We start from the raw sequence: 15,332 nt of genomic DNA on the forward strand, positions 1-15,332 counted from the left end.
TCTGCATTTTTAGATCAGAACTGGCCCAGCCAAAGGGCATTGATCTTCTTGATATTCCCAGGAGTTCTTGGAAAAGAGAGGTACCCATGACGACAATATTCCTAAACCCAGTGACTTGTGATCTCAAAGGCAGTTATCAAGTGTTAAGAGCATAGATTCTGGAACTCAAATCTCCACATTCAAATTTTTCTTCTGTGACTTACTAATAATGAGGTTTGGCAAAGTTCCCTATCTTTTTGGCATTAGTCACATTGCCTGCAATCGAGATAACGACTCACAATTCTGCAGGTTTGTTGGCAGCAGTCTGAGATAACAAGCACAATGATTCAGTAACAGGGTCACCGGGTGCTTGGCATTGCTGCTGTTGATAGCATCATGGGAAGAGAGGCTGAGCCTCACCTACTAGGAATATAACATGCATAAGTCCACCTTTATGATTTTTTTTTTCCTTGATTAAGTAAGGATCACTTGTAAGAGCAGAATGACTGATGTGCCCTAACCCTCCCCCAAAAAGGATCACTTCTGTTGGAATTGAGCACCTCATAATTGAATGTAACTAAAAACAAACCCGAGGTTTCTCCTTATGAGTGACAAATTATATGAACATTGTCTTCCTCACGCAAATAGTAACAGGAACTTGTTACAAAGCTCTTTTTTATATAATATGCCTTCAAACCACAGAAAAATCTGGCCAAAAAAATTCATTCCCATATTAGTATTAAAATTTTACAGGGCTTCCCTGGTGGCGCAGTGGTTGGGAGTCCGCCTGCTGATGCAGGGGTCACGGGTTCGTGCCCCGGTCCGGGAGGATCCCACATGCCGCGGAGCGGCTGGGCCCGTGAGCCATGGCTGCTGGGGCTGTGCGTCCGGAGCCTGTGCTCCGCGGCGGGAGAGGCCACGACAGTGAGAGGCCCGCGTACCACAAAAAAAAAAAAAAAAAAAATTTTACAGACGAGGAATCTAAATTCTGAGAAGTTAGATGACTTTCCCAAGGGACTAAATGGCAGGGAACCACACTTGAATCCAGGTGTTCTGATTCAAAATCCCCGCCTCTTTGGGCTTCCCTGGTGGCGCAGTGGTTGGGAGTCCGCCTGCCGATGCAGGGGACACGGGTTCATGCCCTGATCCGGGAAGATCCCACGTGCCGCGGAGCGGCTGGGCCCGTGAGCCATGGCCGCTGAGCCTGCACGTCCGGAGCCTGTGCTCCACAACAGGAGAGCCCACAACAGTGAGAGGCCCACGTACCACAAAAAAAAAAAAAAAAAAATCCCCGCCTCTGCCTCTACCATATGCCAGGCCTCATGAGTTTATCCTAAATCCAGACTGTAAAGTCTTTTTCAAAAAATAAATTTATTTATTTATTTATATTTTTGGCTGCATTGGGTCATCGCTGCTGAGCGTCGGCTTTTCTCTAGTTGCGGCGAGCGGGGGCTACTCTTCCTTGCGGTGCGTGGCCTTGTCATTGCAGCGGCTTCTCGTTGCAGAGCACGGGCTCTAGCATGCGGGCTTCAGTAGTTGTGGCTCGCGGGCTCTAGAGTGCATGCTCAGTAGTTGTAGTGCACGGGCTTAGTTGCTCCGTGGCATGTGGGATCTTCCCGGTCCGAGGATGAAACCCATGTCCCCTGCATTGGCAGGCGGATTCTTAACCACTGTGCCACCAGGGAAACCCCAGACTGTAAAGCTTTGAAAAATCTCATAACCGTTAGGAAAAAAAAAAACTAATTCCAAAAGACTCTCAAAATTAAAATTACTGTAGACTTCATGTTATATTTCATTAAGCATAAAATATGTCACAAACCAACCATTATATGGACAATATGACCACTCTTTAAATAACTCAGTTTGCATTTTTTGTTAAATAAGAATTTACATTTTGCATCAAGTTATGCAAACATCTTCCAGAAACTTTGAAATAAGTTTGATTTTGATCTTGTTGGGACAACTTGCCTTTGCAAAGTGTTGGGTCCAATAACCTTTCAAAATCCATTTAGTGCAATGATCCTATGATTTTACTGAGACCTGAAGTTTAAGCTCAATTGTACAACCAGTATTTGTGATTATAGTGTTGCCACTGGTAATTTGCATCAGTATTATGAAGTTTAATGCACATAGAAGGCTGCTATTTTAAGGGGGGAGCAAATTCATTACAAAGTTATGTTTCATAAGAACTAATTGATATCTACATAGTATTTTGAAATTATTATTTTCTGGATTTTAGGGAAATGTAAGTCAATTCATGTATTACTGGTATCAAAAATCTCATATGAATCTGGTCCTAACACATAGATTTAAATATCAGATTCTATTCCAAGCATCCAGGACACTTTGTTTTGAGCTTAAAGATTCTCTGTATCTCCCAGATAACAATGAAATTGTTCATTTGCTCCATTAGTTTCTACTCTTACATAATTCACTCACATCACCTCAGTTATCCAGATTTCAACCCTCCAGAATTCTCAAGCAACAAGACTATCGCAGACCCTGATTGTTCAAAGAAAGCAAGCAGTGGTGATAAAGAGGCAAAAATAAACCAAACAATTAAAAAGAGAAACAGCCCAGGGTGGGGGGAGGGGAAAGGGAGGAGGGATAAATTAGGATTTGGGGATTAAAATACACACACTACTATATATAAAATAGATAGCCAACAAGGACCTACTGTAGAGCAGAGGGAACTATGCGCAATATCCAGTAATACCTGATAATGCAAGAGACTGTAAAAAAAGAATATCCATCTGTATAACTGAATCACTTTGCTGTACACCTGAAACTAACACAACACTGTACATCAACTATATTTCAATAAAAAATTTAGAAATATATACAGATCAAAATACAAAAAAAGAGAGAGAGAGAGAAACAGCCTGAAGAATAACTAGAAACACAACTTTTGGAGGTTTATCAGAAGAGAAAGAGCATTCTGGTTTTCTGATGACCAAGCCTGGCTCTCTGTATAAAGGCCATAAAGCAGTGGGGAAACAGAAGATAATTAGACAAAAAGAGCAAAGGAAATGAGAAACGGCTGTTGCTGGAGAGGAAACAGTGAGGGCCGGGGAGCCAGGCAGCATCCACTCAGCAGAAAAGAGAGCAGAGGCACCCCACTGAGAGGGTCCGCCTCTCTGAGTGGATCACCCAGGCTTCTACCAGCCCTGTGGGTGCCAACACCAGAGCAGGGAGGTGCACTGAACTTGGCACATAGCTTGGAGGCCAATCAGTCCCCACTTCACTTTGGGAGGAAGGCTGGGAGCCAGACCAGGCCAGGAGACCTCAGACCACAATGTAAGTCTGAGCCCAGGGAGGAAACACAGAGAATGTTGGCTGGAACCATCACAAAGGGTGGGTTAGGCAAAGCCGTCCAGGAGTCCTTAGTTCAAAGTGGCAAACAAAGGAGCTCCATGTGGCCCAGGATTGGGTCTGCCCCATATCCCTGCCATGCTCAGTAGGCTAGGAGCAGCTGTGGGCACCTGGCCTCAGGGAACCTTGGTGACGGATGTCAGAGCACAGTGGTTGGGGCCCTTGGTCAGTTATGCTTTCTGCAGCTGCAGGTTTGCAAAGCACTTCCTAGTAGCCACCATGTCCCCCACCCCATTTGATAGGTAGTGAAACTGAGTCACAGAGAAATTAAGTAACTTCTCAAAGGTCAGGGCTAGTTAGTTAAAGGAGCCAGGGATTTGATGCTCTGGTTCCAGAAGCCATGCTGCTGACCACTATGTTAGGCTGTCTTCTGTCTAAACTCACATTTTCTGCATCTTCAGAAACTGTCCAAAGTTCACAACATTGTCTTTAACAGACAACTGCACATGCTTCACTGGGAAAACAGCATTCAAGGAAAAGAAGTTATAATAGTTTCAACAGATGTCCAGCAAAGCACAGTTAATATGTTTACAAACGACCAAATTAGGAGATTATTTCCCAAGCCTAAATAGAGCAATCTAAAAAATAACACATCCAGAATGACTCCTGGGCCCATAATATGGGATAATTGAAATTATCACTTTTTTTCTTCCATCCCACCCTCTCTCCCCCTTGGCAACCACAAGTCTGTTCTCTGTCTGGTCACTATTCCTTTTTAAGAGCACAAAAACATCAGTAAACTCTACTATTTCATTAGGTTCCTCAAATCTTAGAATATCTGAAATATGTTTGCATTATCTAGGAGCAAATGAGACCAAACTCTGAATGAGAAACCAGGTAAACAGTCCTGTATCACTGGATGAGGCTTTTCTTTGTAGGCTTGGAAACATGTCTCGACACCCTACGTTTACTTCCTAAAAGTAAACATTTCTAGAAAAGGTTTCCTTTTCAGAGTAGGGACTACAGAATTGAAAGCCCTGGCAACAAAAGCTGCACAAGGGCTGCCCGGGGCCTTCTATCTCATCTCGGGCTGAACTGAGTCCGCCTGCCACTTGTTGTCCGGCCCCAGCTCTGGAGGTCAGTGCAGGCACCCTTGGCTCCTGCAGCAGCACAGGGACCCTCATCTAATTCGCTCTGAGGCCAGGATTGCACAGCCAGCACCCAGTGCCCTGGAACCAAAGACGTAAGGAACCAAAGCTGCTCCTCATTTCAGCCTCACACACAGGAGTTCCAGGGGCCCAAACTTCCCATTTCTTTAGAGTCTCCTGGGAGTATAAATCCAATAAATTGTTCAAGAATGCATTAGAGTGTTCAAGTGAAAACTCTCTGGATTTTTCTAATGGTGAGTTTCCTGTTATTGGGCGTTGCTTCTAAGTTATCCCAACTAAGTAGAGTCTCCTGCATTTCTGGAAGCCATTCAGTGGAGAAAATCCACACCCTGGCTTCCATCCATCCATTCAGATTCTGCACCCGAGAGCGCCCATTTGGGAATGACCGCTTCCCAAGATTCTGAATCTTACAAATGGCAGGTTTCTTGTCCTCTTTCTGGGCCTCAGATTGCTTTAATAAAATATATTTCAAATGTCTTACTCCTTCCCCATGGGACAGACAACCAGGAAACTTAGGTTTTATATAAAGAAAATGCACTAAAAGCAAAAACCTCTTTGTATTAATTTGATGTTTTTTTCCTTATGATAATTCAGGAAAATACATGCCAAGAATACTGCTCCCAAATCCTCTAAACCTCAATCTGGTCTGAATTTGCAGTGTATGTGGCCACGCCCTGCCTGCCTCGACAAATCCACACCAATCACGGAACGTACTGGGCTCATGAGACTACAGGTGGAAACAGCTGTCCCATCTCAGATCTTAGGTTTCACCAAAAAGTGGATCAAGTGGGGAATTCCAGCTGGGTGGGGATTGTGAGTGGTTTTTCCCCTCAGACTGTGTGTGTGAGAATGTGGAGGTGTCTTTTTCTCACTAACAACCAAGCAAAGCTTTCCAACGCACAAACCAACCTGAAAAGAATTTCTCTTCTCTGACACCTGTGTAAACCCTGGGAAATCACCCACCTATTAAAAAACATCCCTGGCTTATTTTGTTTGTTTGCTTTGTCTTGGGTAAACCTGCCATTAAGTACCACCCAAAATATGCCAATCATTTTTGCTTTACTTGCCTCTCAAAACATTGTCTTTTCCACTTGAGCCTATGAAGTTTGACTAGTCAGGACTGGATATTGAGACTCTCAGTGCTGCAACTCTGAAATCAACTCATGTCCCAGGCTGGCAACATGCCATAATCCCTGTGTCCCTTTTGTTTTTTGTGGGGTTTTTTTTTTGCGGTACGTGGGCCTCTCACTGTTGTGGCCTCTCCCATTGAGGAGCACAGGCTCCGGACGCACAGGCCCAGCGGCCATGGCTTACGGGCCCAGCCGCTCCGCGGCATGTGGGATCTTCCCGGACCGGGGCACGAACCCGTGTCCCCTGCATCAGCAGGTGGATTCTCAATCACTGTGCCACCAGGGAAGCCCACTGTGTCCCTTTTGGTGATTATCAACTGACAATAGTGACAATGACAAAAAAGAGCCTAGTGATGCAAAGCAAACAGACTATCTCCCCAAATGCCCCACCAATATACCAGCTAAAGGGCAGAGGGGCATATTAATTTCTCAGAGAAATCAGAGTATCACTCTGACTAAATACCGAGTTATGTGAGATTCTGAAGAAAATAAGAGTAGATAGATAATGTTATTTTAAGATGTTACAATTTAACTAATGGTATTAATACTGTGTACAGGACTTCCCTGGTGGCGCAGTGGTTAAGAATCCGCCTGCCAATTCAGGGGAAATGGGTTCGAGCCCTGGTCTGGGAAGATCCCACATGCACAGAGCAACTAAGCCCATGCGCCACAACTACTGAGCCTGTGCTCTAGAGCCCACGAGCCACAACTACTGAGTCTGCGAGCCACAACTACTGAAGAGTAGCCCCCGCTTGCCACAACTAGAGAAAGCCACCACGCAGCAACGAAGACCCAACGTAGCCAAAAATAAAAATTAAAAAAAATATACTGTGTACGAAATTCAATTTTATCCTCTGTCTGGGCTTCAAAGAAGACAGGAGACAGGCCAGTAACAAAAAAGAATCTTTTCCTATCAGGAAAACGCCCATTTGTGGGTTTTTACTCAGTTCCAAGGGAACTACTTTCATAGATGCATACACAGGAAAGTGGCAGCTTTTCTTTTTCCTAATTTGCTTTATATTGATAGGAAAAGCTAGACTAGTTCTCTCTCTTACAAAGGCAGTAAGGGAGCAGGAAGCAGGCTAGGGCTACCTAGGTAAGGACACTCGTGCATCAGAAAGTCTATGGACCCAAAACACAGGTATAGATTATTTCAAAGAATAAGTCACAAATGATTATGGGTACAGAATTACTCCATTTTTGCTTTTAAAACTACATATATAATTAATGTCCCATGGGACAGAATTCCAGCTCTCTTCCGAGTCCATGAAAGTGTGCACCACGGGTCCCAGTCCACACCCCCTGCCTCACTCCAGACCAACCACACCGGCCTCGCCTCCCTCCTCCTGGAAAGTCTGTCACATGTGCCAACCTCCTTCCTGCTGGAGGGGAGGAGGGTCCGCTCCTCCACCATCTCAGCTTCTGTAGCTGGGGCCTATGAACTGAACAGACAAAAGAGAGATTAACAATAACAATTCCCCAAATGGCCAACCTGATGACCCAGTCTGCTTTTGGGGCAGGGGCATACAGAGGTAAAAGTTCTTATTTTAATGTTCCATGACTCCAATTAGATTGAGAAAGCTCCCAACTTCATGATTGTCTGAGCTTAATGGGAATTCCTGCAAGGGGGGGAAAAACATATTACTCGCTTGAAACTGAAGGGAAAGCATTTTCTCATAGAGCCCTGGCTCACAAACCTGTTCATCTAGAGGTATAGCTCACAGACTGCCCCCTCCGCACCGTCTGCACGTCACCATAGCCACCACTCATAGAAAAAAAACAGAATTTCCTTGTTCCTTTATGGTTAAGGTAAGTGAAACATAGTTCAGACAACCAGTCTATATAGGAAACAACTAGTTTACAAAATAAGGAAACATACCATTGTCAAGAAGTTCTTATTCATATGAGCTAAATTAGACTAGGCAGTAAAGAAATTCAAATCCTATTAAGGACACCAGGAAACAGAAATTGCTTCTGATGACATAAATATAAAAGGGGAACCACCTAGAGGGGTGGGATAGGGAGGGTGGGAGAGAGGGTAATGCAAGAGGGAAGAGATATGGGAACATATGTATATGTATAACTGATTCAGTTTGTTGTAAAGGAAAAACTAACACACTATTGTAAAACAATTATACTCCAATAAAGATGTTAAAAAAAAAAAAAAAGGGGAAAATCTTTTAAAAAAAAAGTAATTTCTTGCTCTTTCTTTATGCCTAAGAGTGAAAAATACCAAGATGGGTATATCAGACTTCCTGCTTTGTTGCCAGCTGTAGGTGCACAGCTATTTTCAGCCTAATAGGACACATCAATATGGCAACATTTAATGTACTAATTTGTTATTAATATTTCTAATCCAAAGGCTAAGAAGGAAAGAGGGGACATGATCCACATTGGTAAGTGGATAAATATGAAATAAATTGCCAAAGAAAATAACCTCAGCTGAGGCTGTCATAAGATTCAGAACACCTCTAACTGGCATGGTTTTCTATGATCCTCCCAGCTAGATTTAGGTTTCTACTACTAATCTTTCCCTCGGAAATGCAAATGTTAAACCAACATACCAGTTACAATTAGGTGTGGCTGCAAGTAATAAAACACCAGAATTACAACAGCATACACAAGATAGACGATTATCTCTCTGTTTCACAAGAGCCTAGGTGTTGGCAGTCCAGAGCTGCACCTAAAAGTCCTCAGGAACCCAAGCTATTTTCACACATGGCCACACCTTGTTGCAAGAGATTAGAAGATGCTGCCTGTCTTTATTCAAGGCAATCGTGCCACCACAAGAGGGAGAGGATGGATGTTGGATTAGGAAATGAGCCGTCTCTACTACATCCAAATTCTACCAAAAACATGAAAGGGATCACAATATGCCACCCCAAAATATGCCGCTTTGGCAGAAGGATTCTTTTGAGCTGAAGGCAGTTGAGAAAAAGCAGACACAGGAAAAGCTCTCTGTCCGTCCCCCATCTGCCTAAAAGCTTAATTTGACTTGTGAAGGTGTCCTCCTCTCTCATACCCGGAAGGAAAGAACCTTTATCACCAGAGGTAGAGACAGCACCTAGATGAGTCTGCATAAACTAAACCTTACTAGATCACCCTTGTCTTCCGTGTTTCCCCCGTATACTTAGCATCCCACAATTTACTACGCCTAGAAGCCCAAATCCTTTTCCTTCATCTTGTCACTTCTCCACAATTTATTGCCCTTGGTTAAAATGGAATGTAGGGACTTCCCTGGTAGCACAGTGGTTGAGAATCTGCCTGCCAATACAGGGGACACAGGTTCGAGCCCTGGTCTGGGAAGATCCCACATGCTGCAGAGCAACTAAGCCCTCGAGCCACAACCACTGAGCCCTCGAGCCACAACCACTGAGCCCACGTGCCACAGCTACTGAAGCCCGTGTGCCTAGAGACCGTGCTCCACAATGGAGAGTAGCCCCCACTCACCACAACTAGAGAAAACCCACGTGCAGCAACGAAGACCCAATGCAGCCAAAAGAATAAACAAACAAACAAATAAATAAAAATTACAGGTACATCATAACCATGGGGTACAAAAAGAGGAAGCAGTTAATTTCACATTGGGGTGAGGATGATCACATAAACTTTTCTGTAACCTTCCTTATTGTTGTTAAGGAACACAGAAGCAAAAGAAATAACAAACCAGAAGTAGACCTTGTAAGTCCAATAATAACCCTGAAGCGAATTTCCTGTAGTGATTCTTTGACTATGAGCCACAGAGCGGCAGCCCTATGCTGCTTAATAGTAAACAAAGGCCAGCCAGGGAGATTTCGCTGGAGGAAATGGTCTGTCCAGTTAAAAAGCCCTTTTTGTTTCTGGAAGCTACTAAAAACCCAAGCCCTTCAAGTCATTTAGGCAATTTAGAGGGAACAATTGGGCTTTTCCCTTCTTCAGAGGATGTACTTTACAGAGATGAATCCTGCTGGGGGAGAAAGAGGACAACACACTGACTAGGTTCTTTATAAAGACCCAGGACTGAGGTGATGTCGTGACTCCAGTCACTTAGCCTGAGCGGCATGGCACGTAGGCTGTGACATCTTGATGGGGGTGGGGAGCCTCTGTGGTGGGGAAGCCCTGGGAGGTCTGGCGGAGAGTGCTGCCTGGAAGGCCACAGACGCCTGGGAAGGCCATAGCAGCCGCAGCCAACGTGGCTCTGAGCTTTTGTGAGAAAGAATAAAATGAAATCCCTCAAGAAGGAAAGGAGTCAGTGTGGTCACGAGAAAGCCCTCGGTAAATGTGTAGAGGTCAAACAATGCAGATGCGGAATGCGGGCTCAGCTTACCTGTATTCACAGGAGATACTGGAATGAGTTGCCACTTACTTGGCAACTAAGGCCAACGGCAGAGGTAGGCAGAGGTGAGAAGATGTCTTCTCTTTGACTCCTTGCTCAAGGCAAACTGCGGGAATAAAAATTCACTGGGTCATTCACACAGGCTCTACGGTCCAGAAGCTGTAGAAAGTTCCTGGTACTTTTTCCTTAGAGGTTCTTTTCCATTTCAAGAGGTTAACATCATTTGATCATTCTGTTTTGGGGTAGCCAGAGTCTGGATTTAAAACACCAGGAAAGAACATATGTATATGTATAACTGATTCACTTTGTTGTAAAGCAGAAACTAACACACCATTGTAAAACAGTTATACTCCAATAAAGATGTTAAAAATAAATAAATGAAAATAAAAACAAAAAAATTAAAAATAAATAAATAAATAAAATTTTAAAAAATAAACCACCAGGAAATATTGCAATGACTATGCATAATTTTTTTTTAAGTTGGGGCAGATCATTACTTCAAGGAAAGAAAGAAAAACCTTCAATGAATTGTCTTGGTTATTCTTAACACAGTTTGTTGTATTTTTTAAATGAAAGCTGTTAATTCTGAGGGAAGCAGTATAAAACTAACATATCACTCTCCAAGTTGCAATTTGAAATAAGACAAGATGTATCCCGAAGACACTGGCCCCTCATGTTATCCCCAGAAAAGATAAGGCAATGTGTCATCTCCTCCCCGAAAAAGGACACGGGCAAAGCCTTTCTCACAGAACATGAGGCTCACAGGCTCTGTTTGAGATCATGAGTGAAGCGCATTTCCTGGCTCACAGCTAAATGTCCTCATGTTAATTGCATACTTAAATGATCCCTAAACTGGAGAAAATGTCTCCTCTTCCCACTCAGAAGATTTTCGCAGGTGAAAGCAGAACAATTTGAATGAGTTCACCAGTTCAAATCAGGTCAAAAGGAGAGAAATTCAGTGGTATGCTATTTGGCTCACTGCAATCCAAGATCAAACCAGTTCCAGTCATGGTTCTTGGGTTTCTCTCAAAAGTCCTGGGCTAAGACTTCCTTAAAGAGACTCTGAGCTCATCAGAGAAAGCACTGGAGATCCCACCACAGCTACAGGAGCCCAGCCTAACATGCTTCTCTCTGACCATACACCTGAGACATGCCCACCTCCTCCTCCTCCTCCTTTCCAGATAGATGTCTACTCTAATAGCCCAGGTCCCGGACCTGCCAAATAGGGGCTAACCTCCCAGACTATGTCATCTCCCCCAGACCCTATTTGTCAAAGGAATGACCTCTGAGTCAGGGGTGACCCCCATCGGTCCAGACCGCTAAGCCTCTCTTAATTAAATCAGAGCCCTTGGGCTGGCCCAGGCCTAGAACAGCTCCACACAGAACACAGGGAGCTCCATCACTTCAACCAATAATACCAGGTGTCTATTACACTTTACCCAGAAAGTTCTTGTATCCAATATTGCATTTGTATTTTACAATAGTTCTGGGAAAAGAAGTATGGTAGAAAGATTATGCCCATTTTACAGAGTTAGATGGGGGCCTTAGAAGAGATGTGGTTTTCCCAGTGTTACACGGTCCAGAGTTGGGAATCGAATCCAGCTCTTCTGACAGCCCCAATGTGATAGATTAAGAATCACTGAGTCAGAGGAGAAAAATGGAGCAAAGAGGTAATGCAGAGGAAGCTCACATCTGGTTCCCACCCATCCCCTCTCCCATTTCCCACTTCTCTTTTACCAGCACTGACATTTCTAGCTCCCACTCTTTTCCATTTGGCCTCTTGGCTCCCTACAGGATTGCCAATCTTTGCCAACCCTTCCTCCAACTGTCTCATTTGTCCAAACTTATCTCTTCCACCTCCCACTCTGTCCTAATTTTGAAATTTCCCTGACTGGTTGCTTTTGGAAGCTGATTACTTCTATTTTTTACCAAAGGGATGAATAACGGATAGCCCTGGGAAATGATAGCAGACTCTAAATGAAATCTTAATTGGCTGATCATCAGATAGCATAAGGAAGTAAAATAACATGGGACAGAGGATATTCCAGACAGTGGGAGGAGGAGAATATTTTTAACAAATACTGTGGTGGAAGCTGCTAATTTTCCCCCAGTATCCATTATGTCCTCTCCCTCTCTCAACATAATAGAAGACCCCAGTTTTGTCTGAGTACACAGTTCTCAAAAATAAAGGTTTGTTTCTCAACCTCCCATTTGGCTATATAGTATGTGCTATGTGACTAAGTTCTGCCAATGTGATGTGACTGGAAATGAGGTATGCAACTTCTGGGTCACACCTTTAAGCGGAAGAGTGCTCTCCCCTAATTATGTAGGTGGTAGCAATGAGCCATCTTCACCAAGCAGAACAGCAACCAAAAGAAGCTTAAGGCCCAGACACCATGGGGTCACCAGTCCACCCTGGACTACTTACACCTGGACTGTTAAATAGGCGAGACAAACTACCTTGTTGAGCCTTCATTCTCTGTAGTCTGTTAGAGGAGATAAAATCATATCCTTATTGGAAGTCTATAGGCTGTTTCACTCTTCGTGGTAGAAACACCGTCTTTAGCCAAGAAGGGTTAGAGTGGGGCACACCGGATTCATCAGAGCCTAAGGAATAAAGCCATAGAATCCTTGGGCTGGAAGGAGATGTGTGAAACTGGAAAAGATCATCCGAGCTGTGGCCCACCTGTAGCTAACTGGCGTGCACAGCCTCCATCTAAAGAAATTTAAATTTGATTTTTTCTGAAAGCTAACTCCCAAAGATGACTCAACCACTTAACCGATTGTGGCCCATGGACACCAGTTTTACTTCAGACTTGGTCCAGACTATTCATTTTGCAGACAAGAGAGCTAGGGCACGGAGAGGTCAGATTACTCCTCTAAGAGCATCCAGCCCCTTAGAAGCAGAGTTGTGCCTAGAACTCAGGCGTTCCACCTCCCAGACCCGTGCCACCCATTTATCCGGCTGAACCCCTGGGCAGCTCAGCTCCCGGACAAACAAGCAAGGTGCGGGAGAGTTAAGTAACATTTTAATTCTGACTAAAAATTCTACATTTAAGGAAAGGCCAGTTCCTCTTTCTCTACCTCATTTCTTCCAGAACAGTTAAGGCCTAAAGCCATTAGGTGGGTGAGGAGGACATCCATGTGGGAGATGAGACCAGCACCCTCAGAACCAGAAGGTGAGGGAGGTGTCCTCAGAAGGGTGGGAAACAGGTTATTCCAATGAGAAAGTACATCAAGGGTAATGAGAGGCAGTTTCTTACTGTCAGAGATAAGAGCTGCAAATACTGAAAGGGAAAAAACCAAAATGAACCCTGTAAAGTTGGGTTGGACGTGCAAGTTGGTTTTTTTTTTTTTTTTTTTTGTGGTATGCGGGCCCCTCACTGCTGTGGCCTCTCCCGTTGCGGAGCACAGGCTCCGAACGCACAGGCCCAGCGGCCATGGCTCACGGGCCCAGCCGCTCCACGGCACGTGGGATCTTCCCGGACCGGGGCACGAACCCGTGTCCCCTGCATTGGCAGGCGGACTCTCAACCACTGCGCCACCAGGGAAGCCCCCGGACGTGCAAGTTTTGATGTGAACTCCTGGCTCTCAGTATAAGCAGATAGATTCAGAAGTAAATATAGACCTATTTGTGTGTACAGTTGACACTTGAACAATACGGGCATTAGGGGTGCTGACCTTCTGCAGAGTGGAAAATCCATGTATAAACTTAAGAGTTGGCCCTCTGCATACGAGGTTCCAATTCTGCAAGTTCAACCAACCATGGATTTTGCAGTACTGTACTAATGACATTGAAAACAATCCCAGTGTCAGTGGCCCAGTGCAGTTCAAACCTCTGTTGTTCAAGAGTCAACTGTAGGGGGGCTTCCCTGGTAGCATAGGGGTTAAGAATCTGCCTGCCAATGAAAAGGACACGGGTTAGAGCCCTGGTCCAGGAAGATCCCACATGACCTGGAGCAACTAAGCCCATGTGCCACAACTACTGAGCCTGCGCTCTAGAGCCCGCGAGCCACAACTACTGAGCCCATATGCCTAGAGCCTGTGCTCCACAAGAGAAGCCACTGCAATGAGAAGCCCACACACCACAACGAAGAGTAGCCCCCAGTCGCCGCATCTAGAGAAAAGCCAACGCTCAGCAACGAAGACCCAACACAGCCAAAAATAAATAAAATAAAAAATAAATTAAAAAAAAAAAGTCAACTGTACATGTATTTCCCAGTTCTGTCCTCTGTGAGGACAGGATCTAGGAGCAGTGACATCTTCACGTCAATAGGCATACCTACACCAGATCTTGGCTCCTAAATACGGTTCTTGACTAAATGGAATCAGGGCTCCTGGGAGAAATGGTTGATTCCAGGGCTGAAGAAGGAAAAGTACAAGAACCACCTGAGACATCTTGTTTCAAATAGCAAAGAAGCGCCCAAAGAATGGGGAGACATCCAAAGAACACAGAAGCCAGCTTGAGAGGAATCCTGCTGGCCACATCGGGGACATCGAAGTACATTCTGAGCATCCAAATAAGGAATGAAATAAATGGATTATAACTTACTGGATAAAATAGGAAAATAGAGACAAATAAGTGGATAAATGGAAAGTTTGAGGGAGAACTGAACATATAGTTTCAAAGTGCCTCCCTACAAGACATATTAATTTACAAAGGAAACACTTAACAATGAAAAAAGCTGGTGGATACCACTCTAGTCAAGAAATCAATGGTAACATGAGTAATAGACAAAACGCAATCATGCACCACCTGATGCGACTCAGTTAGGGGAACACTGCACCATTTCTGCAATTGTACTGCTAAAGACGCACAACCTGAACCTGATCATGAGGAAACACCAAGTTGAGGGTCATCCTACCAAGTCAGTGGTCTGTAACTTCCAAAGTATCAAGGCCATAAAAGTTAAGAAGAGACTAAAGGAAACTAAGGAGATATGACATCATGGCTCCTTTTGCTATAAAGGACTCTACTGGCTCAAATGACAAGTGAATGGATCTAAGAATTAGAATGTTAGTAACATCAATTTCCTGCTTTTGATGCTTGTACATGGTTATGTAGGATAATGTAGTTTGTGGGAAATATACACTAAAGTATTTGGAGTTGATGCAGAATCAGATCAACAACATATTCTCAGTTTAGGAGGGAAAATTTCCTTGTGCTGTACTTCCATTTTTAAGTTCATGTTTACATCAAAAATAAAGAACAATACAAAAGGAAAAATGAAATATCAGCGATTGAAAAACAGGCAGGCAGGGAAGGAGGGCACTGTAAGAGCTCCAGTTTCATGGACTGCAGTTCCTATCACCAGAGCACTAACCTAGAGCCAGAGTGCTTGGGTGCCAATTTCAGCACCCATTGTTTATCAGCGGTAAGACCTGGAGAAAGTTGCTTACCCTCTCTGTACCTGTCTCATTAGTAAA

The 15,332-nt window shown here is 44.1% G+C and overlaps 1 protein-coding gene across 1 annotated transcript in view; it reads left to right on the forward strand.

Annotated features, from left to right (window-relative positions):
* The window catches only part of GRAMD2B (GRAM domain containing 2B), a 97,977-nt gene extending 92,530 nt beyond the window's left edge, over positions 1–5,447 (forward strand). Inside the window, exon 14 of the mRNA XM_067031508.1 lies at positions 5,055–5,447. The gene's annotated coding sequence lies outside the window, so the exon portion shown is untranslated. The remainder of the gene's footprint in view (positions 1–5,054) is intronic.
* Positions 5,448–15,332: the final 9,885 nt, after the last annotated feature.

This window comes from Kogia breviceps, chromosome 4 (assembly GCF_026419965.1).
Source record: "Kogia breviceps isolate mKogBre1 chromosome 4, mKogBre1 haplotype 1, whole genome shotgun sequence".
NCBI lineage: Eukaryota > Metazoa > Chordata > Mammalia > Artiodactyla > Physeteridae > Kogia > Kogia breviceps.